General features: G+C 40.3%; 1 long non-coding RNA gene across 1 annotated transcript; it reads right to left on the bottom strand.

The window, feature by feature from the left end:
- Positions 1 to 16929: 16929 nt before the first annotated feature.
- On the bottom strand, positions 16930 to 22788 carry LOC126061486 (uncharacterized). Its single transcript, XR_007513813.1, has 4 exons — positions 22666 to 22788; positions 22474 to 22550; positions 18302 to 18475; positions 16930 to 17162 (listed from the first exon to the last, which is right to left on the bottom strand). It is a non-coding gene; the product is annotated as an uncharacterized LOC126061486 (long non-coding RNA).
- Between the last annotated feature and the right edge of the window lie 4240 nt (positions 22789 to 27028).

Genomic DNA, 27028 nt, shown 5'->3' with positions numbered 1-27028 from the left:
TACATGTCATGTGGATAGGACCAAATGTTTATGCAACCGAATAAGCATATTGTGGTATTTTCTTTCTCTGTTTGCAGTTAGGCAGCACTGACAGTGATGGAAATTATATGGCTTAATCAGAAGGCAAGGGATATTGTGGCCATGATTTTCCCTGAAGGTTAAGCAGTATGATTACAAAGCAAGAAAATGGCTCAGTTGCATATTCACAAATTTTCTCTATATGAACAGCACGTATTGCTTAGACATCCATTTGGGAGAAGATATAAGTAAAAAGGAATAACTTTTGTAAGAGATAAAAGTTATAACCTGTCCTAGGCCAACAGGTAGCTAGAATCATAAGTTTAAGACTGAAGAACAATAAAGAATATTGTTAAAAGCAATAAAAGGAAGAGTATGCCTTAAATTACAAACTCACTCTTCTAAGAGATGGCTTCTTAGTGTGGGACAAGTCTAATTCTGGAACACTAAAATATGCACAATTGTTACATTAGACACTTAAATTAGCTCATGTAGTATTCGTAAATGGTCTAAAAAATGGCTGTTCTTTTTGTCCTACAGAATTCAATGGGTCCATCTTAGTTCCCTCCAAAGGATCAGTAGGTGAAGGGCCTAAAGCCACTACTTCCAGAGTCGTTCTCTCTAATGACACAACCCCTCAGGACAGAGCATGGAGTCAGTCATCAGAAGTAGAGCCTGCTTTTTAAAATTAGATAGAGAGAGCATCCCATACCTTAACCCACTGCCATCAAGTCAATTCCAACTCATAGCTACCCTGTAGGACAGAGCAGAACTGCCCAATAAGGTTTCCAATGCTGTAATCTTTATGGAAACAGACCGCCACATCTTTCTCCCATGGAGCAGCTGGTGAGTTTGAACCACTGACCTGTTGGTTAGCAGCTGAGCTCTTAACCACTGAACTGCCAGGGCTCCTTTCCCATATCTTAAACCAAAACAAATCAAACCCAGGGCCATCGAGTCGATTCTGACTCATAGCGACCCTATAGGACAGAGTAGAACTGCCCCACAGTTTCCAAGGAGCGCCTGGCGGATTCAAACTCCCAACTCTTTGGTTAGCAGCCATAGCACTTAACCACTATGCTACCAGGGTTTCCTCCCATATCTTGTAGTACATATACTTGGCTCCCCAAATATCCAAATTCTAATACTGCAGGGTTTTCAACTTTGACCCACCCCTTCTGGCTTCTTCTGCAGAAAGACTGGAACAAAAAAGGATCTTTAAATAAATGAACAAAAGTTAGATGAGCCCAGATGGCAGTATAACACAAGGCCCTATAGTTGCGATTGTTAATTCAGGCCCAATGAGTCCAGGATCGATTTATTTCTCCTGCCTCTTGAAATCTTATTTGTGTATAATAGAACTCCGTTACAGAAGGAGATGTGGTAAAACATACCATCTGGGAGGGTTGAAACATATTCCACAAAGTGTGTTATTTAAAAAATAATAATAATAAAAGCTTATTCCCTGTAAGTTACTAAAGGCGTTACTGCCACGAATATCCAACGGCCTGATTTAAAACAAAGCAAAACAAGAAAGAAAAAAAACTAAGAATCAGTACCATTTAATAAGTGCTACTTACAGGTCATGTAGCATGCTAAATGTTTTACCTATACCATTTCATCTAATCTTAAAAACAACTCAGTGTGTTAAAAATTACCTACGTGGTACAGATAAGGAAATAGAGGCTTAGAGAGATTAAACGACTTGCCAAGAGTCCCACAACTATAGTAGCAGCACAGATGCCCTTTGATTACAGTTTTATCCACCTACAGAGCCCATATTTGTTCACGCCTTTGTACGGAGACTTCAGATGTGAACACATAGAGGGGAAAAAGAACTGGATTTGGAGTCACAATGTGTGGGTCTAAATGCTGTCTGTGCCATCTACTGTAGACAGGTTACTTAACACCTTTGAATCTCGGAGTTCTCGTTTTAACTTGGGCTATTCTGAGAAACATGTTTACCTAGAAAATAAGGAGTCCCTGGGTGGTGCAAACAGTTAGGGGTCCAACTACCAGCTGAAAGGTGAGTGTTTTGAATGCACCCAGAAGCACTACGGAAGACTGGCCTGGAGATATGCTTCCGAAAGGTCACAGCCTTGAAAACCCTAAAAGCACTTCTATTCTGCACACATGGGTTGGCCATGGGTCCGAATCGACTCCACAGCAACTAACAACAACAACAACAAGTACAAAATGAAGTGTCTAACATATAACAAAACTTTATACATAGTACTTTCCCTGAAGTGACCTTCATCCTGAGGCATTTAGACAATGTAAAGCAGGGACTCATTCTTGATATGTTATGACACATGTTATTGGCAATTGTTGCACCCTGGGCAATGGGATAAACAAGTGCCATCAAGCATTTCATTATCTTGTTGGGAGAAAGATGACATCACTCTTAGGTACATTTTAAGACAAGTTTGGAGAAAATGTACCAGTGTGCATTGGTGGTATTTCACCTTTCCCACTAATGCTCAGCTTGAAACGTAAGTTGACAAAGATTTTAAATCTCATAATTATTTAATCTGTATGCTGAGCAAATAATCGAGAAGCTGGACTATATGAAGAAGATCTCAGCAGCAGGATTGGAGGAAAACTCATTAACAACCAGCAATATGCAGATGACACAACCTTGCTTGCTGAAAGTGAAGACGACTTGAAGCACTTACTGATGACGATCAATGACTACAGCCTTCAGTATAGATCACACCTCAACATAAAGAAAACAAAAATCCTCACAACTGGGCCAATAAGCAACATTACAATAAACAGAAAATTTTGAAACTGTCAAGGATTTCATTTTACTTGTATCCACAATCAATACCCATGGAAGCAGCAGTCAAAAAATCAAATGATGCATTGCATTAGGCAAATATGCTGCAAAAGGCCTCTTTAAAATTTTCAAAAGCAAAGATATCACCTTGAGGACTAAGGTGTGCCTGACCCAAGCCACAGTACTCTCAATAGTCTCATATAAATGCTAAAAGCTGAACAATGAATAAGGAAGACCAAAGAAGAATAGATGTATTTGAATTTCAGTGTTGGCGAAGAATATTGAATATACATGGACTGCCGGAAGAATGAACAAATCTGTCTTGCAGGACGTACAGCCAGAATGCTCCTTAGAAGACTTGGTAAGGTAGGGGGTCAGAGAAAAAGAGGAAGACCCTCAACGAGGTGCATTGACACAGTGGCTGCAACAATTGGCTCAAGCATAACGACAGTTGTGAAGATGACACAGGACTGAGCAGTGTTTCTGTTGTACATAGGGTAGCTATGAGTCAGAATTGACTGGACGGCACCTAACAACATAACAACACAATATCAATCCAATCATTCACACAGAATTTGAAATTAACCTGCAGATTTCAAGTAAGGGGTATTATTATTCTTAAACTAGTGGTGAGTATCTAGGCTAATATTTATGAAACAGTACAAATCTTATTTAGCAAGAAGTCTGCTTCTAAGCTGGGCTACGTGCAGGCTCTCCAAATCTCATCAGCACAAAAGCCAAAAAGGTTAATCCTGATTTAGCTGCCTAGACATTAAAAGCCGATCAACTGTTTCTGTCCTTTTGTTCCACTGCACCTGCATAAATCCTCAAGGCCCCATCTAACTTTGCTCCAATGTGCTGGGTGTCAGGAGGGCCACAGTCTGCTGACATGGAGGGATTTCACTGAGAACGTGCCAGAGAGCTCCTACATGGAGTGCAGAAACTCAGACAAGAAAATCTCATGTCTGCTTCAACTTTGCATTCTGCAGCATCTCTTAAGAGTATGGATATAATTTTTTATTTTTGTTTGAAAACAAAGAACAAGAGAGAAAGGAAGGAACCAGATTTTTGCAGGATTGGGGGGTGTAGGTTGGGGTTTGAACATCTGCAAACTGAGAATGATGAAGAGCTGTGGTGCTTTCAGTGCCAACCCAAAAAGGGCCCAAGAATGAACAAGGCAGAAGGAGTCACAGAAAATTCTATGGCTCAGTGAGTCTTTTGCTAAAATCAAATAAATAAATAGGAAATCATTTGGTCCAACGTATGTAGTTTGCTGATTTATACAAAAAAAAAAAAGCCTAGAATTGAGAGAGGAAGAGCTGAAGTCTTCTATTAAAAAAACAAACGATGACCTTCCTTTGACCCAATCTCCTTCTCTAATTATCATCATATCTCTCTCTTCCTCATATCGCCTTGATTCAAATCCTGCTTCTGCTACTTAATAGCTGCAGGTTCATGGGCAAGTTATTTAAACACCCTGTGCCTTATTTCCTCATCTGTAAAATCGGAATAACAGTATACGACTTATCAAAATGTTGCGAGGGTTGTGAAGAATGCTGAAGTTAGGATAGACAGTAGGAGAATATAGCTAGTCTGGATGTGCCCCTGTGTGCAGGACAGGACTGGCTTCTATGCTTAGTGGATGTTCTTCGTGGTTGTGGTACTCAACATGAAGCAGAATTCTAGAGTAGGCCTTTCAGTGAAAGAGAGAAAACGGTAGCATGTAGTCTACTGGGGGCAGTCTTTAACTCAAGGTTTTGGGTATAAAAAGCTAAGCAGGTGGTGATAGAAAACAAAAACCAAAACCCACTCCCGTCGAGTTGATTCCGACTCATAGCAACCCTATAGGGCAGAGTACAACTGCCCCATAGAGTTTCCAAGGAGCGCCTGGTGGATTTGAACTGCCGAACTCTTGGTTAGCAGCTGTAGCACTTAACCACTACACCACCAGGGTTTCCCATAGAAAACAAGGAGGAACTAAAGGTCCTTTTGGAGGTGTCTACCTCATGAGGAAGAAACTTTAGATTGGGGACATTGAGAAAAGTTTTGGGGAGGAGGAGGAGAAGAAGCAGGCCAGGACATATCTCAAACCAAATATCAGCAACAAAAGACTCAGTGAGAAGTGCAACTCAGAGCACTGTTGTGTTAACTCAGGTCTTCTCAGAAGCAGAAACCAAGACAGGATTAGATATGCAAGGGATGTATTGGAGTAGACACCTGTGAAGGAGAAAAGGAAGGGAGCCAGAGAAAGTAGGGGAACATCTTCAGACTGTAATACAGGCCTGAGTCCTGTGAAGGAGAGAGGGAAGGAAGAAGGGCTGGACAAGAAGAGTCCTAGCTGCAGTAAGTTTCCCGGAATGTCTCGGTCAGGCTGATGGGAAGTCCTTATACCAAAGTCACCCACCAGAGGAGCCCCATATCTTGTAGGAAAGGCCCTGTGTTAGTACCCCACTGTGCTCAGTGGCCTGAGAGAAGCCTGTGGAAAGCATGGCCTCAGCAGGAACTGGCGATGGATCCAGGAGGGCAGCACCTGGCCCATCAGTCAATTACACTCCCACAGCAGAAGTTCTGAGAGTTCATTTTCATGGCCACCATAGTCCACTCACACCACACGTATTTACTTCTGCACACAGGTTTGAGGAGATTTACCTCTGCACACAGGGTTCATGAGCAGCTCTTCTATGGTTCCTGCTAGCTTCTCCTACTGAGAGAGGTTAGTGGGATGAATTAACCTCCCTCATCATGGCTGTTGATCTAGCTTCAACTTGCACAAGTTATTTACCTTCTCTGTAACTGTTCTTAGTTTCTTCATCTATAAAATGGAGTTAATTACGCCTGCCTCATAATGTGGTTGTGAAAATTAATGTACTTTAAATGGTTAGCCCCGTTTCTGGAATGTAGTAAGTGTTTAATGTGTGATAATTTTCATTATTTTGAGTTGTAAATAATTGAGATGCCTCATGCTGCTTCTGCATGTCAATAGATATCCTCAGTTCTCTTTGCTTGGCTTTTCAGTCTCCTCTCATCATTCTCAGTTCACAGAAAGAAGTTCATCAGAATTTCCTCTGTTCACCTCTTCCAGACACTAACATTTCACATGTGTCTTAGCCTCAGCAATTTCCTATCACTCAGGGCCCTTTGTCACCTTATACCTCCAAAGTAAGGATGCTTGAAAAGAGTTTGGCTTCAAATTGTTCCGATATTCTTCTCCCCTTCCTATACTCAGACACACAGTCATTTTTCCTTTCACGATAATTGGTATGATGTATGAAGGAAGACATCATTTGCCCAACAAAGATAAAGACAGTTCAGATTTGGCCCAAAGTCCAGAACATGGCTTGGGAGCAATGACCAATGTGTACTCAAAGCAAATTACTTGATGAAAAGTTTTGTCCCTAAAATAAAATTGCTTCCCCCCAAAAGTTCATCTTTCTTTATCCTCAATTTTAAAAACAATCCTATCACAACTTTTATTTTTCAACAGAAAGAGGCTACATATTTTGGATGACACTGCCAACTAATGTCTTGTTGCAGGTGACAGTTTTCAAAATTTTCCCCCATTACTCTTTCATTTGTAAGGTCCTTTGAGTTTGATCATCCCCAAGGTCACAGATAAGGGACCAGGCTCAGAGCAGATGTGCAGTTTGCCAGGGATCGCAGAGATGGAGAGGCCACTTACACCCAGCTCTTCTACTCCGAATCCTTTCTTTTAGGGAGGATGGCAAACTTCCTTTTGGGGTTGGCAAACTTTTTTTGGAAAGGAAAGGACACGAAATATTTTAGGCTTTGCAGGCCACATACAGTCTCTGTTGTATATTCTTTTATACTGTATTTTACTTTCATTTAATAATGTAAAAATCATTCTTACCTCAAGGACCATATGAAAACAGGTGGCAGGCTAGATTTGGCCCACAGTTGGTAGTCCCCTCAACTAGAACAACTTTGTTGCTATGGCATTTGGATTTTATTCTTCACCTTGTTCCCTGAACCACATAAAATTAAAATTGCCTTCAGGCTTTACCACTAGGTTTTTATGTCTGTTGCTTAGTTTGTGTGTGTGTGTCTGTACGGAGGATTTTTGTTTGTTTGTTTAATAGCAGACATGGAAATTCAGATTTTTTTTCATACTCTTCTCTTCCCAAAGTTTTGAAAACTAAATTTAGAATTCATAGATCCCTAAGCTTTAAATAACTTTACATAGTGAAATAAGTTTATGCAGTTATATATACATAGTTAAAAAAAAACTTTAAATAGTGAAATAATTTGACAATTTCTATGAACAGTAAAATATGTCAGTCTAATCCCTTTGATTTTAAAGCATATTACATAGCCTAAAATCTCAAGAATTTTGTATAGTATTCTATTTCTAAAATTTCCTAGATATAAAAGGGAAAGAAAATGGAGATTTTGAGATTTTCTAGGCTAAACGTTACTCCTTGTCAGCACATTGAACTTAACCAGAGGCTTTCTCTGAAAAATTCATCAATCCACATGAACAGCTCACAGAGACGTCAAAGTGAATATAAAATATTAGGTTCTTTCATCAACGTTCACTTGCCTATTTAGCCTTCATGATTTTTTAGGGGTTAAAGATAATCTTCTATGTCAACTCAGAAAAAGCAAATAGGAAATCAATACCATGTTAATAAATATAAGGGACTTCATGGGTGGAAATAACTCATTCTTCATATGTTATTAGCCTTTGTCTCTTATGGGATCTTCTTATGTCCTAGGGTTATAGGAGATGCAGGGTTTTCGTAAACCAGATGCTAAAATGACCTTCTTCATAATCTATTCCATATGCTAATTGTTTTGCAAACCCATTCATTTCTACAACCAGGTGGGTGAAAATCTTTCTGGCATCATGTTCTTAAAAAATATATCCCATATGTTATACATTACACAATTGAAATCTACTCAATAGAGACAGGATTCATCCCTCTTCTCCTCTCTCCCACTTTCCTTCAGAGAATCCAGTGACAGCCAGAAGCTGCATACTGTATGTGCTGCATCGATTCAGAATTCTGCCAGAGCCTGTCTAAACCAGGTGCCAGGCTATAGCAAACCAGGCTGTTCCACATAACCACTGTTTCTTCTTCATAAGCCTCAGTATCCCCTTCCACTAATCTTTTCATATTTCCTTAGTGTTTTCCCCATTTTCCCCTTAGTGAAAGAATTACGCTTTGGGCTGTTCCTGATATATCTTAAAATTATCCTTCCCCAAGTCTAAATTTGTCATATAATCCCTTCAATGACAATAACTAGATCCCATATTAAAAAAATGTATAACCAACACATAACCCATATTTAGGAAGCCCTGATGGCACAATGGTTAATCACTTGGCTGCTAACCAAAAGGTTGGCAGCTCAAACCCACCCAGTGGTTCCATAGGAGAAAGGCCTGGCAATCTGCTTCCATAAAGATTACAGTCTATGAGACTAGAAGGATCCTGGTGGTCATGGCCCCCAGACCTTCTCTTGGCCCAATACGGGAACCATTCCCGAAGCCAACTCTTCAGACATGGATTGGACTGGACAATGGGTTGGAGAGGGACGCTGGTGAGGAGTGAGCTTCTTGGATCAGGTGGACACTTGAGACTATGTTGGCATCTCCTGCCTGGAGGGGAGGTGACAGGGTAGAGGGTTTAGAAGCTGGTGAAATGGACATGAAAAGAGAGAGTGGAAGGAGAGAGTGGGCTGTCTCCTTAGGGGGAAGAGTAATTGGGAGTATGTAGCAAGGTGTATAGAATTTTTTGTGTGAGAGACTGACCTGATTAGTAAACTTTCACTTAAAGCACAATAAAAATTATAAAAAAAAAAAAAAAAAGAATGCTTAAAGCAGACATGGTTTACTAATTAAAATAACCTTTTTTTTTTGGTTCAAAGAAGACATCAGGAGATAGTTTTTGTTTAAGGGTTACTTTTACTACATATTTGTACATTCCTACACATATGTACTATTTTGTTTTTTAATATAATATTCTATATGTAGCATTTTGCAAATTATCTTTTGACTAAACACAATAGTTTCAAGATTAAAAAAAAAAAATTACAGTCTAGAAAACCCTATCAGGCAGTTCCAGTCTGTCACATGGAATCGCTATGGGAAAAAACTCGACTCAATGCCATCTAATAACAACAACGATCCATATTTAAAAGGAAATGTATAACCAGTATAGAATTTATTATCTCAGTAGATGTTAGTCCTACTACTGAATGCCTCTTCAGCTACTAGTCTTGGTCTTAAAGTGTCTTCCCCAGTAATTTCAGTGTTCAGGTAAAATCAGCAATGCATACCATAAAAATCAATGGTTCTCACACTTTCATATGCAACAAGAATCAGCATAACTTCTCAAAGACAGAGATCATCAAGCCTCGCCCACAGAGATTCTGATTTATGTGTCACAGGTGAGCCTGGAAATCTGAATTTTAGCCAGCACCCACTGTGTCTCTAATGCAGGCAACCCACTGGACAGTCACATAGTCCAGTAGGTTAGGACTCTTTAGGAAACACTCTGAAAACCACTGGGTAAAACATGGGCTGAGTTTGCTTAATGGTAATACAAGAGAAAAGTAACATGATCACTAATTTGTAAAATTATAGCTGTAATAAATCAGAGCTCCCAGTACAATGAATGGAAGTTCAGGAGTCATGGGTTATAATCCTAGTGGTGCAATGGTTAAGAGCTCAGCTGCTAACCAGAAGGTCAGCAATTCAAATCCACCAGATGCTCTTTGGAAACCCTGTGGGGCCATTCTACTTTGTCCTATAGGGTCACTATGAGTCAGAATTGATTTGATGGCAATGGCTTTTTGGTTTCAGATACTCTGACTATCTGATGCATGAGTTTTCATGCTTTAGCACTGTCTCTAGGGTATAACTTCTAAAGTAAAATTCCCACCTTTAAAATAAGCAAATATATTGGTGACTACTGATTATTTTTAAGGATTGTGGGGCTCATTCTTTCTCTCTCTCTCTCTGAAACCCCCTTCCCCAAATGTCCAGAAGAGTAATGGCAAACATTTCTAAACAATTCCCTGTGATTAGGTAACCCCCCAGTGACTTTGGGAATAGAAAACTCTTACAAGAAAGTTCAGTTACAAGTTAAAACCATGATGACAATCTTCAAGATATAGTCCAACTTAAGTTGCCCGAGAATTGTGCTGTATTAAACATTGTTACACATGAATTAACCATTACCTAGGACTTAGAGTTGCATTCACTTTGTTTAGCATGGCATTTGGCATTACCAAATATTAGCAAGTAGATGGCATGCACGTAGGAGTCACTGGGTAGTGCAAATGATTAATGTGCTTAGCTGCTAACTGAGAGGTTGGTGGTTTAAGGCCACCCAGATGCACCTTGGAAGAAAGGCCTGATGATCTATTCCAAAAAATTAGCCGTTGAAAACTTTACTGAGCACAGTTCTACTCTGACACACATGGGGTCATCATGAGTTGGAATTGAGTCGATGGCAACTGATTTGATATGCATGTGCACTCAGATACATACATAGGTGAATCAGTAGGTTTAGAAATCAAGTATATGGAACTCTATTTGGACACACGTATTGAATCAATGGAACCCATTTGTTCAATAAAAAAGGAAAAAATTTTCATAAAATGTTACCCTTCTATGGGTTCAGTTCCTCAAAGAACTTCTGTCCAATCTTGGTTCTGTGTGTTTCCTCTTCTTTCTAGCATAGAGTAAACCTCTTATGACATGATCATCATGAATTTTTACAGACCTCTCAAACTTTTGTGTGTCTCATTTAGTTCATATGTGCATTTTTTTCCCTTCCAAAATGCTAAGAGATTCAGTTTGGTCTCCTGAATGCCTGAATAAATTCTTGGATGAAGACAGTTAAACCAAATTGCCAGTTTCAAATTTTGGCTAGAACACCAGAACACACACTTTGTGCTTGTGGAAGGAGTCCTGGAGCTATTGGTCAGATATGCTGTGGGGGCTGGCTTGGTTCCTTGCATAGCACCTCGGAAAAAGTCCATACACTTTAGGAAAAAAAAAAAAAAATCCCCTCCAGAACCATCATTTTTGAAGAAGGTAAGTGTTTCATTTATATTCTGAAAATGAATGATCAGTTTACCTGTTGTGAACCAATTGTACTAAGGGTAGAAAGCATAACATTGAAACATTCATCCAACCAAATCTTCCTTGAGCATCTGTGCTCAGTGGCGAGGACACACAGATGAAATGGACGTATTTTCTCTCCTCTAATTGATAAAATCTACTTAAAGACATAGATACATAATGAGATACTTATAGTGCCATATAATAAATACTATAAGAATATATGAATACAGTGATGTAGGAACCCAGGAGGGGAGGAGGATTTTTGTGTTATGATTGTGTTGTTATTTTTCCTCATTATTGGCATCTCTTTCAAGAGAACTCGTGTAAAGGAGCAAAACAAAGAAGTTCTGAATATGCATCTGAAAGTCTCACACAGAGATGAGAGCTTCATTGTATTGCAATTGAATAAGGTGCTGATTATATAAGTATGATTACCTGCCCATGTTGAGCTTTGACTATTTCTAACATATTGCTAAGAGCGGAGGCTTCTCAGTGGCGCTGCCAAGGAAACTGTTGGAAGTTGCCAGTCATTTTAGAGAAATGCCATGGAACACTGCGTGCCAGATGGCTACTGATGAAAGTGATGAAGGTTCACGCTTGGAAATTAAGTCCAATTCCATATTTGGTCCTTCTTTCCTTCTTTCCCTTTTGAAACTTAAGAGAACACAAACTCAGCCTTATTCTATTCTTGGCCTACAAAATCCCCATTATCCTTTCTTCTTTTAATAAGGTCCTGGAGAATGGAGTCAAGTTAAATCTGCTTTATTCCCAAAGCCTCAGAGGCCTCCCAGGCCTGTCTCTTGCTGAGCCAGGTCCTTTCGCTTTTTTCCTCTTTTTATGGTTGACAGCCAGAAACTATTGTCAATGGAACCAAGTCAAGACCGGCCTGACCAGGACTAAAGTCTCTGTGAAGTAGGTTTTCCCCATCTCTATACCTTATGGAAGGGGAAAAAAGAAAATCCCCAGTGGAAACGTTTCATGGTGCCTCTGCTATGTGGAAGAAATTCACCTTGCCTCTTTTGGGGGGTATTCTCCACAACCACAACCCTATTTCTACCTTTTATTTCTCTGACCAGTGGGTAATATTAGAGCTGAATGCTTTTTCCTCACTCCTAATGTCTTAGGTGGAGGAGACTCCACTGGGCTGAAAATCCTATTTTCTCTCCCTTCCGTCCTTTTCTCATTCCACCCTAGGGAAATGAAGAGGTGATGAAAAGAATAAACTAAGCCTGCTTCTCCCAGTTTCTTCCTTCTTTGTCCCTTGGAGCCAAGCCAACACTGCTCCTCCATGTCAGTGCTTGAATGGGTGAGCCTGCTTAGTCTAGGTTCAACATCAAAACGCACCTTGCCTGGAGCTATACGACCACACTCCACCTAAAGCTTTATCAATTGTTAATGTGGCGTTTTGGCTTTCTATCTGTTATTGGGACCTCTCAAAGATCCCCTCAGGTGAGAGATAGCAATGTGAGCTCTAAGAATTGAAACTACACTCTCTCTGAGCAGATTCTTATTAGAAAGCTTTATATTACTTTCTGTCCTGTGGCAGCAACACGCAATCCACCACAGTACAACTAACTGACAGACAAATGGTAGGTCTTCACACTACATATCCCAAAATCTTTCCTAAATCTCTCCAAGAAGTTTCCTGGATCTCCACAGTCAGGATTGACATCTCCCTCCTCTGATTTTCCACTGTACTTTCTTTGAAGGAGCATTTGAATGAAAAAATGAATGAGTTAACTAATGAATTAGTAATGACAAAAAATGGAATATTCTTTGCTTGCCTATCTGTAGGAAAGAGATGGAGCCTTCCCTACTTGTCTTCAGGGTTACTTTTTTTCTGCCAGTTCAAGTTCCATTGGAATGTCTCATGGGCAGCAGGAGCCCAGAAGCACTTCATCATGTAGCCTAATAAAGAGGATGAAGAACAGAGCAGTTCACAATGCACAATGGATTTTCATCATGCTAGACCTTGCTTTGCATTGCCTTGAACTTTCAGGTCAGCACAGGACTGTAACATTTAGAGCTTGGAGTCTTTTAATTGAGCCAGGTAGCTCGACCGCCCAGCCTGAGACCAGGTCTCCACTGGCACAGGATGATGAGGCAGAGGGCAGTGTTCCAGGTAACTTGGAAGAACAGAAAGTGAGCTTGGCTAGAAAAGACCTGAGAAAATCAGTTTTGATGCCTGGATAATCACCCCCGCTGCTTGTGAAGCTTGCCAGTGGAAACCTGTCCCAAGGGTTTCAAGCTTAGAAAGTAAAATGATTGAAGCTCAATCCAGAATGAGGGTAGTGAGGCAATTAAGCAGAGGAAACAAGGGGAGCCTTTGCCTGGAGCAACTTCAGTTCCATCAATTGAGAGAATTCACTTGCCCTGAAAGGAAGGTTATTTCAGCACCTGGCACCAGAATTCTCAGTATATGAGCTTTGCAATCTCCTTTGAGCTCCACTTACTAGTTCCCGGATTATCAGGCAGTAACCAGGGGAAGGAACACGTTTCCTAGCTGCACTTAGTCCGCGGGCTATGATCAGCTCTAAGGGCTGCAGCCCCTGTGTAGTTAGCCCATTTCACATATCAGTTTATGCACCAAGGCTGTATTCCAAAAACCCAATTCTTTAGGAAATGAATTTAGTCACCTGTAAGGTTAGACCCTATCTATGATATCCGTTACCTTCTTCTTCTCATATCTTCCATCTTCAAGCCCTGCATTAATGGCCTCAAAGATACTGTGCCACCGAAAGAGATTCAATGTACTTTTTTTTTTTAAGGGGGAGTACATTAGGTTCAGGAAGTCCTGGAATCAAATTCCAGTTGTTTGACGCAGAGAAGTTATTTCATTTCTCAATTTTTTCATCTATGAAGTGGAAATAGCAGGGCATAATACATAGATTTCTTTAGGACAAAATGAAGCATTTATATAAAAAACAAGAACAGGTGGCCAGCTTATAAAAAAATATATAATACGTGATCACTGAACTTTGTCATTTAAGCTGGCCCTGAAGAGCTGACTCCAGGCCAGTGATTCCACTGGTATGCTCGTGAAAGCTGATGGTTAAATCTTCTTGAATTTTGTGAGCCAGTTGATGTCATGTTCGTATCTTGAACTTTGTCATGGTGACAGTATTCACATCACAGAAACCAGCAAACACTTTAAAACAGAACCCCTCACCCTCCTTCTCTATTCTCCAGAGAGCTGGTTTACCAACACACCACTGAGTGGTTTTCAAAATGTAGTCCCTGGAACACTAGCAACAACATCACCTGGGAACCTGTTAGAAATGCTGATTATCCAGCCACATCGCAGATCTGCGGAATCAGAAATTCTGAGGGTGGAACCCAGCAGCCCAGCAATCTGTGTTTTAGCAAACCATGTTAGTGATTCTGATACAAGGTCAAGGTTGAGATCCACTGTCCTAGACCATACATAACATGACAAGCACCATATGGCCAGGGCACTGCTCATCTAATGTGAGAGAAGGAAAATACTGTTCCAGGGTGTGATAGCTGAGAAAAGGGCTCCTAGCTACTTTCTCAACCCCTCCTTTCCAATGATGCATTGTCTTCCCTCCCTCAACCCTGGGAAGAACTTGAACAAGCCCATGGAATCCATAAATCCAAAGTCACATGGGGCGGGTCATTCTCCTAAAGACTCTGGGCAATTTGGGACTTCTTCAAATGTGTGAGGGAGACTTAATGTGGAAAACAATTAACTCTGATCCAGAATCTCTGAAGATGATTAGTCCTCAGTACTAGATTCCCACTCACAGAGCTGAGAACTTCCCACACAGGCCCAGCCTCCCACCAGGGTGCATCTCAGGGAATCCCCTCAAGTCCCAGTCCTACATACAGGAGCATACCCCAGAGATACTGATGGTCCACACAGGGTAATCTACCTACAGAGAGACCCAGCCTTGACAAACTGGATTGGAACTGATGCACAGGTTCCAACTCACCACTGAAACAATGATGCCCATGATGGTGCTGGGCCCTCCAGGAGGAGCCTGTATTAGTTTCCTAGGGCTGCCCAAAACTCGTTGGCTTAAAACAACAAAAATTTATTCTTTCCCAGCACTACAGGGCAGAAGTTTGAAAGCAAGGTATCAACTGAGCCATGCTCCCTTCTTAGCCTCTTCCAGTTTCTACTGACTCCTGGCATTCCTTGATTTATGACAGCGTAACTCCAATTTCTGCCTCTGACATCACAGGGCCATCTTTCCTGTGTTTCTCTGCATTTTCTCCTTTTCTGTCTTTTATAAGGATATCCATCATTGGACTTAGGGCCCCCCTCTAACCCAGGATGAGCTCATGTCAAAATCCTTCCCTTAATTACATCTGCAAGCTCCCTTATTCTGAATAAGGTCAGATTCTGAGGCTCTGGCTGGATATATTTTAAGGGGGCCACTATTCAGCACACTGAAGACCCACGGTATCATCATCCCATTTACACGAAGGAGACATCTATTTTTACCTCTCTTATACCTCTGGGAAAATGGATGCCAAGGCAAGTTTTTCCACTGCTAATACAGGATTTTGGAGTTATCCTCCATGCTCCTGTCTAAGCAAGCCAGAGAATGCCTGCCTTCTGGGTCTGGGGAAGGCGAAGGCTTAGACTAAGACATGTATTTACTAGTGCTATTACGCTGTTTAAATTTTATTCTACTTTTGTGCTTGTATCTGAATCTAGGCCTCCAATATCATGTCTTAATAACATTAGAGCTTTACTACTCAAAGTGTGGTCCATGGACCAGCAGCATCAGCATCACTAGGGAGCTTGTTAAGAATGCAGTCTTAGGCTCCAAACCAGACCTAGTGCATAAGGATCTGAGCTTTACAAGGACCTCAGGCAATTCAAATGCACACTGAATTTAGAGTAGCATTGTGTTAGGTAAATTAAAGTCCATTGGAAACACAACAGCTAGGAAGAATCAAGAAAAGCATGGGGTTGGGGCCCTAGGTTTCAGTCCACAAGAGGAATGAATTTAACCCATTCTGTTGGCAGCTCTACAAGGTGACTATGTTGGGGGTCTGGAAAGATCATAATAGAAACATTGGCAAAGCTGCAAACCTGAGTGCTCCCATGCATATCTGAGTGTTGCTTCTGACTTGGCATGTGTGAAGGGCTTTGCCAACAGTTCTACATTGAGTGCAGCCTTTTCTGCACTCCCTAGCTTCATGCCCTGACAACAGGAGGCATTAATTTGTGTTTTTAATTCAGCAAATCATCCATGAACTGAATCCACATTCTCATCCCAGTCCATACTGACTGTTGTCCCTGTCTCTTCTGAGCAACCCACGTTGTAGCAGTTAGAAAATGTTCTTGAGAGTAAGTTGAAGTAAGATCACACTGTATTTCACACTATTTTAGCCTTGTCCTCAGCCTCAAATGAATGGACTACAGCATGTTTGCAGTGGGGTGTCAGCAAATCCCACCACTCCAAAATGGGAAAGCCAAAACTCGATCCTAAATCTGTCTCTACGTATTTATTTGTCCAAATATTTGAGCATCAACCATTTGTCAGTACTATTGTAGGTGCTGGGATTCAGCAATGAGTAAGAAGAGCACACTGACATCACAGAGCATATGTTCTAGTGAATGACTCCGAAGTAGAGGCTGTTCATAGCACTATCCCATCTCTCTGATTCTGTAACCCAGGGCTTGAGTGGGTTAGATACCCTTTCGTACTTAATTGAATTAGAAATTGCTACCATTTCTGCTCCTGGAGTTGCCTAAGTTTGGAAGAAAAACATTGGGGGGTATGAGACATAGCTTTTCAGCTGTGACTCTCAGTATGGATTGACTGTTCCCTGTGAAGGAATATTCATTGTAAGCCACTCGCTGGAGGTGGTGTCACGTTTGCCCTATTGGCTACTCCAAGGAATCTCTCCCTGAGGTTTGGGCACTAGAATAAGTGAAGCTCTCAGAAACTCCCTGCACAGGCTTTGCTATACTTTTTACAAAAAACCTCTCGTCTATCTAAATGACACACTGTCTTAGTTATCTGGTGCTGCTGTAACAGAAATAACACAATTGGATGGCTTTAACAAAGAAGTTTATTCTCTCACAGTCTGGTAGGCTAGAAGTCCGAGTTCAGGGTGCCGGCTCCAGAGGAAGGCTCTCTCTGTTGGCTCTGGAAGAAGGTCCTTATTATCAGTCATTCCTTGGTCTGGGAGCATTTCAGCTCAGGAACCTCAGGTCCAAAGGATGCGTTGTGCTCCTGGCACTGCTTTCTTGGTGGTTTGAGGTTCCCATGTCTCTGTGCTCGCTTCTGTCTTCTATATCTCAAAAGAGATTGGCTTAAGACACTATCTAATCTTGTAAATCTCATCAATACAACAACCACTAATCTATTAAATCTCATCAATATAACAACCACTAATCTATTTTATAACATTATTTATTTGTTTTGCTTTGTCAGATGGTGATAAGAGTTATGGAGAAAATCAATCATGGTAGGAAGGCAGGAAGTGATGGGATGGAGTAGGTGTAATTTTAACTAGGAGGATCAGGAAGACCCTGAGAGCATGCCTGGAATGTTCATTGACTAGCAAGGAGACCAGTATGGCTGGAGTGGAGTAGGTAGGGTGGTAAGAGACTTGATCAAAGAGGAAATGCATAGAGGTGGGAAGCAAATCGCAGGGAGTGTTGCAGACCACTGTAAGGACTTTGGCTTATGTTTCAAGTGATAGGGAAGCCACTGGAGGGTCATAAGCAAAAGAAGAATGCAATCTCTTTTAAATCTCATTTAAAAGGGTCACACTGACTGCTGTGTTGAAAATAGACTGTAGGGCAAGAGTGGGGGGTGGGCAGTAAGAGAAGACAGTGGCTTGGACCAGGATGATAGAAGTATATGCCATAAGAAGTGGTTAGCTTCCAGATATATTTTGGAGAGACAGCCAATAGGATTTTTTGATGGTTTATATGTGGAGAATGAGAGAAAGGGAGGAATCAAGAATGCTTCAAAAGTTCTATAGCCTGAGCAACTGGAAAGACAGATTTTTACTAAGGTTGAGAGAAGACAAGCTGATGGAAGACAGAGGGTTGGTGATTAGATCAGTCTATTTGGACATGTTATAATTAAAAAGTCTATTAGACACCAAGAGGAAATGTCAAGGAGGTCCTTACATGTAAGTCTGGAGTTTGGGGGAGAGATTGGCCTGAAGATATAACTTTGGGAGTTACCAGCTCCCAGAAGGCACTTGAGGCAGGAAAAGATAACTCATTAAGTGAATGTAGATAGAAATAAGCTCTAGGCCCTTAAAAGTTTGGAGTTAGGGAAGATGCAGAGGGACTAGCAAAGGACACAAAGAAAGAGCAACCGAAGAATATTAGTTCAATACATATTATGGAAACACTCAGAAATTTTAAATGATGTATTGCAAGTGTACAACTATACAACTTTAGTTGAGCTTACTTTCCAGGACCTCCTGTCTGTTGCTTCTTAACCATCTCTGTGTAGCCTTCTCTTGTGGCCTTCTAAGTTAAGGCTTTGGCTTTGAAAGGCAGTGTTGAGTTATATGTGAAGGGTGACCCACTGAGCCAGTCTGCTCTTCCTTTACATGCCAAGACCCGCATGACTTACTTCTCCCTAGGGAGTAGAAGAATCATTACCACAAGCTACCCTTTTTTTTTTTTTTTTAATCACAGCCCTTAGCCAGCACAGCAGACCAGTCTGAAAGAGCGCCTGTGTCTGTGAATGTTTTTGCTTTATCAAAAGAAACATGCAATTATCTTAAAAATGTAAATTTTCATCTTTAAAATAAGCTGGAATAGTCGAACCTCCTTAAACCCAAAGTTCTTTTACAAGGACAGCTTATTCAATTACCTTTTTAAGCTTTTGAAATCTCTGACTCATTTGAGCAAGTGGGGAAAAACAGGCTGGAAAAATAGTGTGGTTAATGGCACTGAAACAAAAATAATGCTATGGTAAAGGCATTGTATCCCCCAAATCAAGTGCAAGCCTCGTCTTTTTCTTAAGAGATTTACATTGGAACTTCATGTGCTGTGAATGTTTGCAAACTACATTGTGGCCTTGGACAAGTTCATCTCTCTGAATGTTAGTTACCTTCAGAGTAAAATAGAGATAGCTATACTTACACAACAATACCCGTGGGAGAAGTATCTAGCACAGTGCCTGATACTCAATAAACTCTTTTCCCTTGCCCTTAAAACAAATACAGTCATGCATAGTTTGTGTGTGTGTGTGTGTGTGTGTGTGTGTGTGTGTGTGAAAAGGAAAGTTTAAAAGCAATGTAGGTATGGCATGGTATCAGGAGTTGAGAGAGTGCCACCTAATGGTTTCCTTTTTCTCTTTAAAATGTACAGTAATCTGAGCAGAAAAGAGGAAGTCATGGAGTCAAACGTTTAAGGGTAGAGGGTGCTTAAGATAGGCAGTGGGAGGAAGGAAGAGAGATGATTAAGGGACATAGAGTGGGAAAAGATTCTCAAGTAACTTTGAGGACTCAGTTGTGGCTGGGGGCCATAAAAATATAAATCTGCCTAGGTATGTGGTATTTTTCTAGAATTACTCAAGAGAACAGATGCAGATCCAGAGAAAGTAGACAATGAGATTAATCTAGGTTTTGGGGTGTCCCCAAGTAATTTTACTTAATATAGAAGGAAAATGAAGCCACAAGAATTGAGAATATCATCAAGAGATTGGCTAAAGAGAACAAATATGGAGGCTAATCTTCCCTTTCAGTGCCCTTTCTTCCTCTGCTCTTAACTGGGCCAAGTTTGAAACATTTCTGATTCTCTTTTCCTCCTGCTTTGAAGCATCTCCAGGTATGCAAGAAAATAGTATATAAGTTTCCATAATCATGATTAATGAGGCTTGGTTTAAATGCTATCCCACAAAAGTTGTTAGGTAAAGACCTTGTGGTGTAATGACAGCAAAGAGGGTTGGTTCACATCAGCTCTCCAGAGAGGAAAGAATGCCTTAGCAGCCTACCTACCACCAGCCAGCTGAGTGCATCTTTTGTGTCTAGGTTTCTGTCATAGAAAGTTCTGGAAGAGTTGTGATGAGATGTAGAGAGGTATATGAATGTCGGCAAATAAATCTACCTATTTGTTGAAAACTTGAAATCGCAAGGTTGGTGGTTATTACTGAAATTGGACTCTTCATAATGTCATTGATGTTTGGGCATAAAATATTCACTGTCACCATCCCTCAAGCAGTATTAGTCATGTTTTCACTTCTATGGTTATTTTAATTTAATCCCAAATGACTTAGTTTAACACACCAGTGTAGCTTCCAAAAAGTGATGGGTAACAATAATTTTCTAAAACACCAAAAAAAAAAAAAGAAAACCTTGACTCGACATCACTAAACTATAGCTCTGAAATGGTATCTCTACTTTCATTTGAAATAACATTCTTAAAACAGGGCTACATTGACTTTACCTATTAACACTGAATCAAAGATATTTTGAAGGTTTTAAATTAAAGTAAATCTATACTTTTCAGCACACAGAAGATCAGGGAGATTAAAATTCATTAGTTAGAAGACTGTAGTCATCTTCTTTTTTCAGGAGTCAAATTGCAGCCTAAATTCCCAGTTTACAGTCTTTGAAGCTAAACTTAATCCTGAGATCCTCCCTCAGTTGTTTTCTTCTTTGCTCAATATGATGTTTTAAAGCAAATATCCATTTGAAATGCCAAATTTTGATATGTCAAAAAATAGGAAATAAAAATTCATTTAATGCAAAGTGGTTAATAAATTCACACCCTGTAATATATATCAGTATCTTAAGCTCTTGATATCTCCCAAGACATGATAAAAGTACAATCAAATTCTATTTGCAGACCTGTGGCAGAGTAATTTAGAGTTTGGATATTGATGCCTATGACAAAAATATATTCTTCTCTAATATTTTTATCATGCAGAGCAAGCACATGTTATAGTAAAAGATCTTATGATTTTATGTACAATTAGTGCTTTTGAAGGGATTATCATTTATATCTGGATAAACTGTATGAATTGTAAATTCTCTATTTATACCTAAGAGGTCATGCAATATGGTAACATTAATTTGTTTTATTGATAAGATTGTGACTTTCTTGAAAGCAGGATTTATATTCTATTTGTCTTTATGTACTTGTACTTAGTACAGGCCGCAGCATAGGGTCACTGTTCAGCGTTTAATGAATAGAATAAATGAATATAATCTTGAAAAAAATACATACATGTACATATATCAAATACGCTATAGATTATGTTCTTGAAAGCCTAAAAAGAAAACTATCACAAGGGAGCTTTCAGGAACAGAGAGGAAAGTAGAGGTTACAAAAGTTCTTAACAGTGAAGACTCATCCACACTGCTGACCTCCGCATTAGCCAGGACGACAAAATAATAGCACAAGTTCGTGCATTTTCACACCTCAAAAAAGGCTAGCTCTTTACGTCAGGCTGCTGTGCACAATCATAGGGAAGAAACCAAAGGGGGTGACCGGTTGCTAAAGAAGCATCCTCCAGAACATCGATGATCTTCCACCAATGCGTTCACTCAGCAGAGCCGTACAGCACAAATTCAATCAGACCTTCCTTTAGAAATTATGCATCCCAATGGCAGACTCTGCTCCTGAAGGACCAGATTGCTCCAAGGCATCGAAGGGAGGTGGAGCTTTGGACTAAATAACCGGCTCCCTTTTCCTCCACTGGCTACAATTACCCTTCACTACCATCTGAGGGCTATTTACTAGTCTGTATAAAAGGAGTTAAATTTTGTGCTAACAGATTGGAAATACGTCCACATAACAGGATTTGCTCTCCCCACTGGCACTCATAATGGCAGCCTAGAAAAAAAAAAGCCAAGAATTAAAAGCACATTGCATCTACTTGGTTGCATTCCCAGGTGGGCCCAGCTCTGACAGGGTTAAGGCATTATTGACCTGCACTTTCTGATTTGACTAAATAGGAAGAAGACTTTTAAGAAGTATTAAATTTATTTTTAAAAGAAAGTTGAAAGACTGGCCTTCTACACAGTGCAGCGCCTGTGCAAATGATAGAGATTGCCTTATGACAGTCATGCACAAAGATGGTTGCTGTTTTGTCAAGGTATCCCTTCTGAAACGCCTCTAGTTTCCTTTCTGCAGTTTTGTCATTAGTGCTCAGAATAAGCTAGTACTCTCACAAGCTAACCTCCAACAATTTTCTTTCTTCTGCCAGGCTTAAGACATTTGAGAAGCAAACAAGAAAAAAAGATAAGGAAAAGACTGAGGCAATGACACGAAATTAGAGAGTAAGCAAAACAAGATGGTAGTATCGACGTGACATCTTTCTTCTGGAGTTTGAGGCAAAATTATACGAAGTGACCTAAATGACCTAAATTCCCAAGTATACTCGTAGCATATTACTCGTAGCATAAGCATTCAGTGCTGCATAAAAGTGAAGATACAACTACCTGATATTTTATTCAATGCTTTAAGCTCCAACTTCTACATCTGCAAAATGGGGATAATGTATACCTTGTGGGAAAGCCATGAAGATTAAATGAAATCACACAATGATATGCTTGGCATAGTACCTGGTAAAAGCCTTCAATCAATAATGACCCTAATTTAGATCAAATAAACTTAGAATCTTACCTTTAGACTGTAAGATAAACTGTCAAATTTTCTTGATCCATGAAGTAGAAAACTACCCATCACATCAGCCTTCATTTCTGGAAAAATAAAATGTCTTGGGCATTGATTTATAGCAGATATCAGAGGGGTCTGGTTTTTATTAAACAGCACAAATGACCGAATTATCCTCAATTAGATGGGGTCATAAAATACCTGTAAGATGCAAGAGTCAGCATTGTTCACCTCCTTCACAGGCATCGCCCCAGACCACAAGTGGAATCTATACCATAGGCAAGGCCACCCAGTGTAGCAGACCCTGTCAGTGCCTCACTCACATCCCCTCAGCACTAACAAGCTAGTAAGTTGTATTGCTTCCAACTGCAAGCACTTGTGGCTTTTTGCCTGAGTGCTTTCTTTGGCCCACTGAACAGGAAGGTGGAGCAGGCAGAGCGCCAAGGTGCTAATATCACCTGAAGCAGCCTTCAATTAGTGACTTGTAGCAGTTGGTGAACCTCTAGCTCCTCAGGTGGATATTCCCCACAGAATTAAGCCCCAGCTGCCCACATCAGTAACCTGCCCCAAAATGCCCCCACTGGCTTCCTTCCCCTCATCTCTCACTGCTCCATTTTCCTACCAGTATTTCCTGAGACTACTTCCGGATAGACTACTTGCACTCAATTCCTTGTCTTCAGGGTATCCTTCTGGAAACACTCAACCTAAGATACCCCAAAAGTTTCTTCCTTGAGGATCCACAAAGAGTTCTCACAGCTTCTAATCACAGAGCTCCTATCCTACCCCAATTCATCATGGCATTATACCAATTTCTATATTCATTTGTGGATTTCCAAATGAGGGACACCATATACAGCTTCTAAAACAACTTCTACCCTGTGAGAAATAACACAGTTAACACTTCTTGAGAGTATACCTTGTACCAAGTTTCATATTAATCAACTCTTATGTACTATCTCTCACCACCACAATAAAGTAGTTATCAAGTTTCCAAAGAGCAGCTGCACCACTGCACCACAAGGACTTCTATCCTCACTTGTTCTTGTTGTTGTTAGGTGCCGTCAAGTTGGCTCCGACTCACAGCTATCCTATATACAATAGAATGAAACACTGCCCATTCCTATGCCATCCTCATGATCTTTGTTATCCTTGAGCCCCCTGTTGCAGTCACTGTGTCAATTCATCTCTTCGAGGGTCTTCCTCTTTTTTGATGACACTGTACCAAGCATGATGTCCTTCTCCAGGTACTGGTCCCTTCTGATAACATGTCCAAAATATGTGAGATGAAGTCTCACCATCCTCACTTCTAAGATGTATTCTGGCTGTACTTCTTCCAAGACAGATTTCTTCTTTCTTTTGTCAGTCCATAGTATATTCAGCATTCTTCACCAATACCATAACTCAAAGGTGTCAATTCTTCTTTAGTCTTTCTTATTCATTGTCCAGCTTTCATATGCATATGAGGCAACTGAAAACACCATGGCTTCAGTCAGGTACACCTTAGTCCTTAAAGGGACATCTTTACTTAAAAAAAAAATAATTAATACATGTAAAATAACATATAAAGAGAAGAACATGCTAAGCATTTCTCAAGCTAAAAGAACTGAAGAAAAAAATTCAAGCCTCAAGTTGCAATACTGAAGGATTCTATGGGAAAAATACTGAAGTATGCAGGAAGCACCAAAAGAAAATGGAAAGAATATACAGAGTCACTGCACCAAAAAGAATTGGTCGATGCTCATCGATTTCAGGAAGCAACGTATGATCAAGAACAAATGGTACTGAAGGAAGAAGTCCAAGCTGCACTGACGATATTGTTGAAAAACAAGGCTCCAGGAATTGACAGAATACCACCTGAGTTGTTTCAATAAACAGATGCAACGCTGGAAGCGCTCACTCATCTGTGCCAAGAAATTTAGAAGAGTGCTACCTGGCCAACCGACTGGAAGAGATCCATATTTGTGCCTGTTCCAAAGAAAGGTGATCCAACAGAATGTGAAAATTATCAAACAATATAATTAATGCAACACAAGTAAATTTTTGATGAAAATATTTCAAAATCAGTTGCAGCAATACATCAATAGGGAAGTGGCAGAAATTCAAGCTGGATTCAGAAGAGAATGTGGAACCAGGGATATCATTGTTGATGTCAAATTGGATCTTGACTGAAAACACAGAATACCAGAAAGATGTTTACCTATGTTTTATTGACTACAAAGACATTCAACTGTACAGACTGTGCAGATCATAGCAAATTATGGATAACATTGCAAAGAACAGAAATTCCAGAACACTTAATTGGGCTTATGCTGAACCTGTACACAGACCAACAGGCAGTCAGTCATTTGAACAAAACAAGGCAGTAATTTGAACAGAACAAGGGGATACTGCATGGTTTAAAATCAGGAAAGGTGTACATCAGGGTTGTGTCCTTTCATCATACTTTTTCAATTTGTTTGCTGAGCAAATAATCTGAAAAGCTGGACTACACAAAGAACAAAGCATCAGGGTTGGAGGAAGACTCATTAACAACCTGTGATATTCAGATGACACAGCCTTGCTTGCTGAAAGCAAAGAGGCCTTGAGCACTTACTGATGAAGATCAAAGACTGCAGCCTTCAGTATAGATGACACCTCAATATAAAAAAAACAAATATCCTCATAACTGGACCAATAAGTAGCATCATGACAGAGAAAAGATTGAAGCTGTCAAGGATTTCATTTTACTAGGATCATTAATCAGTCCCCTAGAAGAAGCAGTCAAGAAATCAAAGGACATATTGTATCAGGTAAACCAGCTGCAAAAGACTTTTTTAAAGTGTTAAAAAGAAAAGATGTCACCTTGAAGACTATGGTGCCCCTGACCCAAGCCATGGTATTTTCCATCACCTCATATGCATGTGTAAGCTGTACAATGAATAAGGAAGACCAAAGAAGAATTGACGCCTCTGAATTATGGTGTTGGCAAAAAAAAAAAAATTGAATATACCATGGACTGCCAGAAGAATGAATAAATCTGTCTTGGAAGAAGTACAACCCAGAATGCTTCTTAGAAGCAAGGATGGCGAGACTGCATCTTACGTACTTTGAACATGTTATCAGGGGAGATCAGTTCCTGGAGAAGGACATCATGCTAAGCAGAGCATCAGTGAAAACAGGGAAGACCGTCAATGAGATGAACTGACACAGTGGCTGTAACAAAGGGCTCAAACATAGCAGTGGTTGTGAGGATGGTGCAGGACCAGGCAGTGTTTTGTTCTTTTGTACATAGGGTCGCTTTGAGTTGGAACCGACTCAATGGCACCTAACATCAACAACTATATATATACACACACACACATATGTCTATATACATATAAGTATATATGTAGAGAAAGAGAGAGAGCAATCATGTATCAGGTGACTTACACGTTTGGACTTCCTGGAATATTTTATAACTTTTTCCTTCTTTCACATTAGTAACTTACAGATTGGCCTACCTTACCACAATCGTCAATCATTTTCAATATCTAGTTTAATAACTGAAACCCCGGTGGCTTAGTGGTTAAGTGCTACAGCTGCTAACCAAGAGGTCGGCAGTTCAAATCCACCAGGCACCCCTTGGAAACTCTATGGGGCAGCTCTACTCTGACCTATAGGGTCGCTATGAGTCGGAATCGACTTGACAGCAGTGGGTTTAGTTTGATAACAAGAGGTATGCCAGAGACTGACTCTTGTGCCATTACATCATTTTCTACATCTTTCCTCTGACAACAGAATTCCTTGAGTTTTAACTGAACACATGGCCACCAGCTAGAGATTTTCTCTCCTGACTTCTCTTGCAATGAGATGTGGCCATGTGAGTAAATTCTGGCCAAAAGGATGTGAATAGAAGAGCAATTTCCTCAGAAAGGTGCTTTCCCTCCACATATTCCCTCCTCCTTCCTTTGGGAGGGAATACAGATGTAGGGGGTCATGGAGCATTAACATTGACCAGGAACACAAAGGCCATACTTCTAAAGGGTGACAAGGCATGATAGAAGGAGTCTGGGTCCCTGACCCACCCCCTCCATGGACCTGTCCCATTCCTCTGATCACATACCAGCACACATTGTTACATGAGAAACAGATAAACTTTTATTTAGTTTCAACCACTGATATTTGCCCTCTTTTAAGGCAGCCAAATCCAAATTCTAACCAATACAAAAGGAGAGAACAAAAAGCAAGAACTGAGAAGAAAGTGAGCAGGAAAATAGTATAGGACAATAAAGGGGGGAGACACTGGGAAGTAGAGCAAGACTTAGAAGGGTTTGAGTTATACTTTATTTGTTTGCTTGTTTTAAAGTTTCCAGAAGCACAAAGAAAGAGGAGGAAATCAAAGGCAGAGAAGAAAAGAAAAGCAATAATGTTCTCTTTTATCTTGCCCCTTGGGAGGTTGTGGGTGGCAGGAACACAGAAGGAGAAAGGAAACCCCAGCTGTTATCAGAGCCCATAAAAAGTTCAAACTCAACCTTCTACTGGGGAGCAAAAGATGTCATTGACGCAAAAGCAGAGGGGGTTCTTGGGATTAACTAGGTATCCACAG

Source organism: Elephas maximus, chromosome 2 (genome assembly GCF_024166365.1).
Source record: "Elephas maximus indicus isolate mEleMax1 chromosome 2, mEleMax1 primary haplotype, whole genome shotgun sequence".
NCBI classification, from domain to species: domain Eukaryota; kingdom Metazoa; phylum Chordata; class Mammalia; order Proboscidea; family Elephantidae; genus Elephas; species Elephas maximus.
The sequence above is the reverse complement of the archived record's forward strand: the minus strand, read 5'-3'. Positions and strand labels throughout refer to the sequence as shown.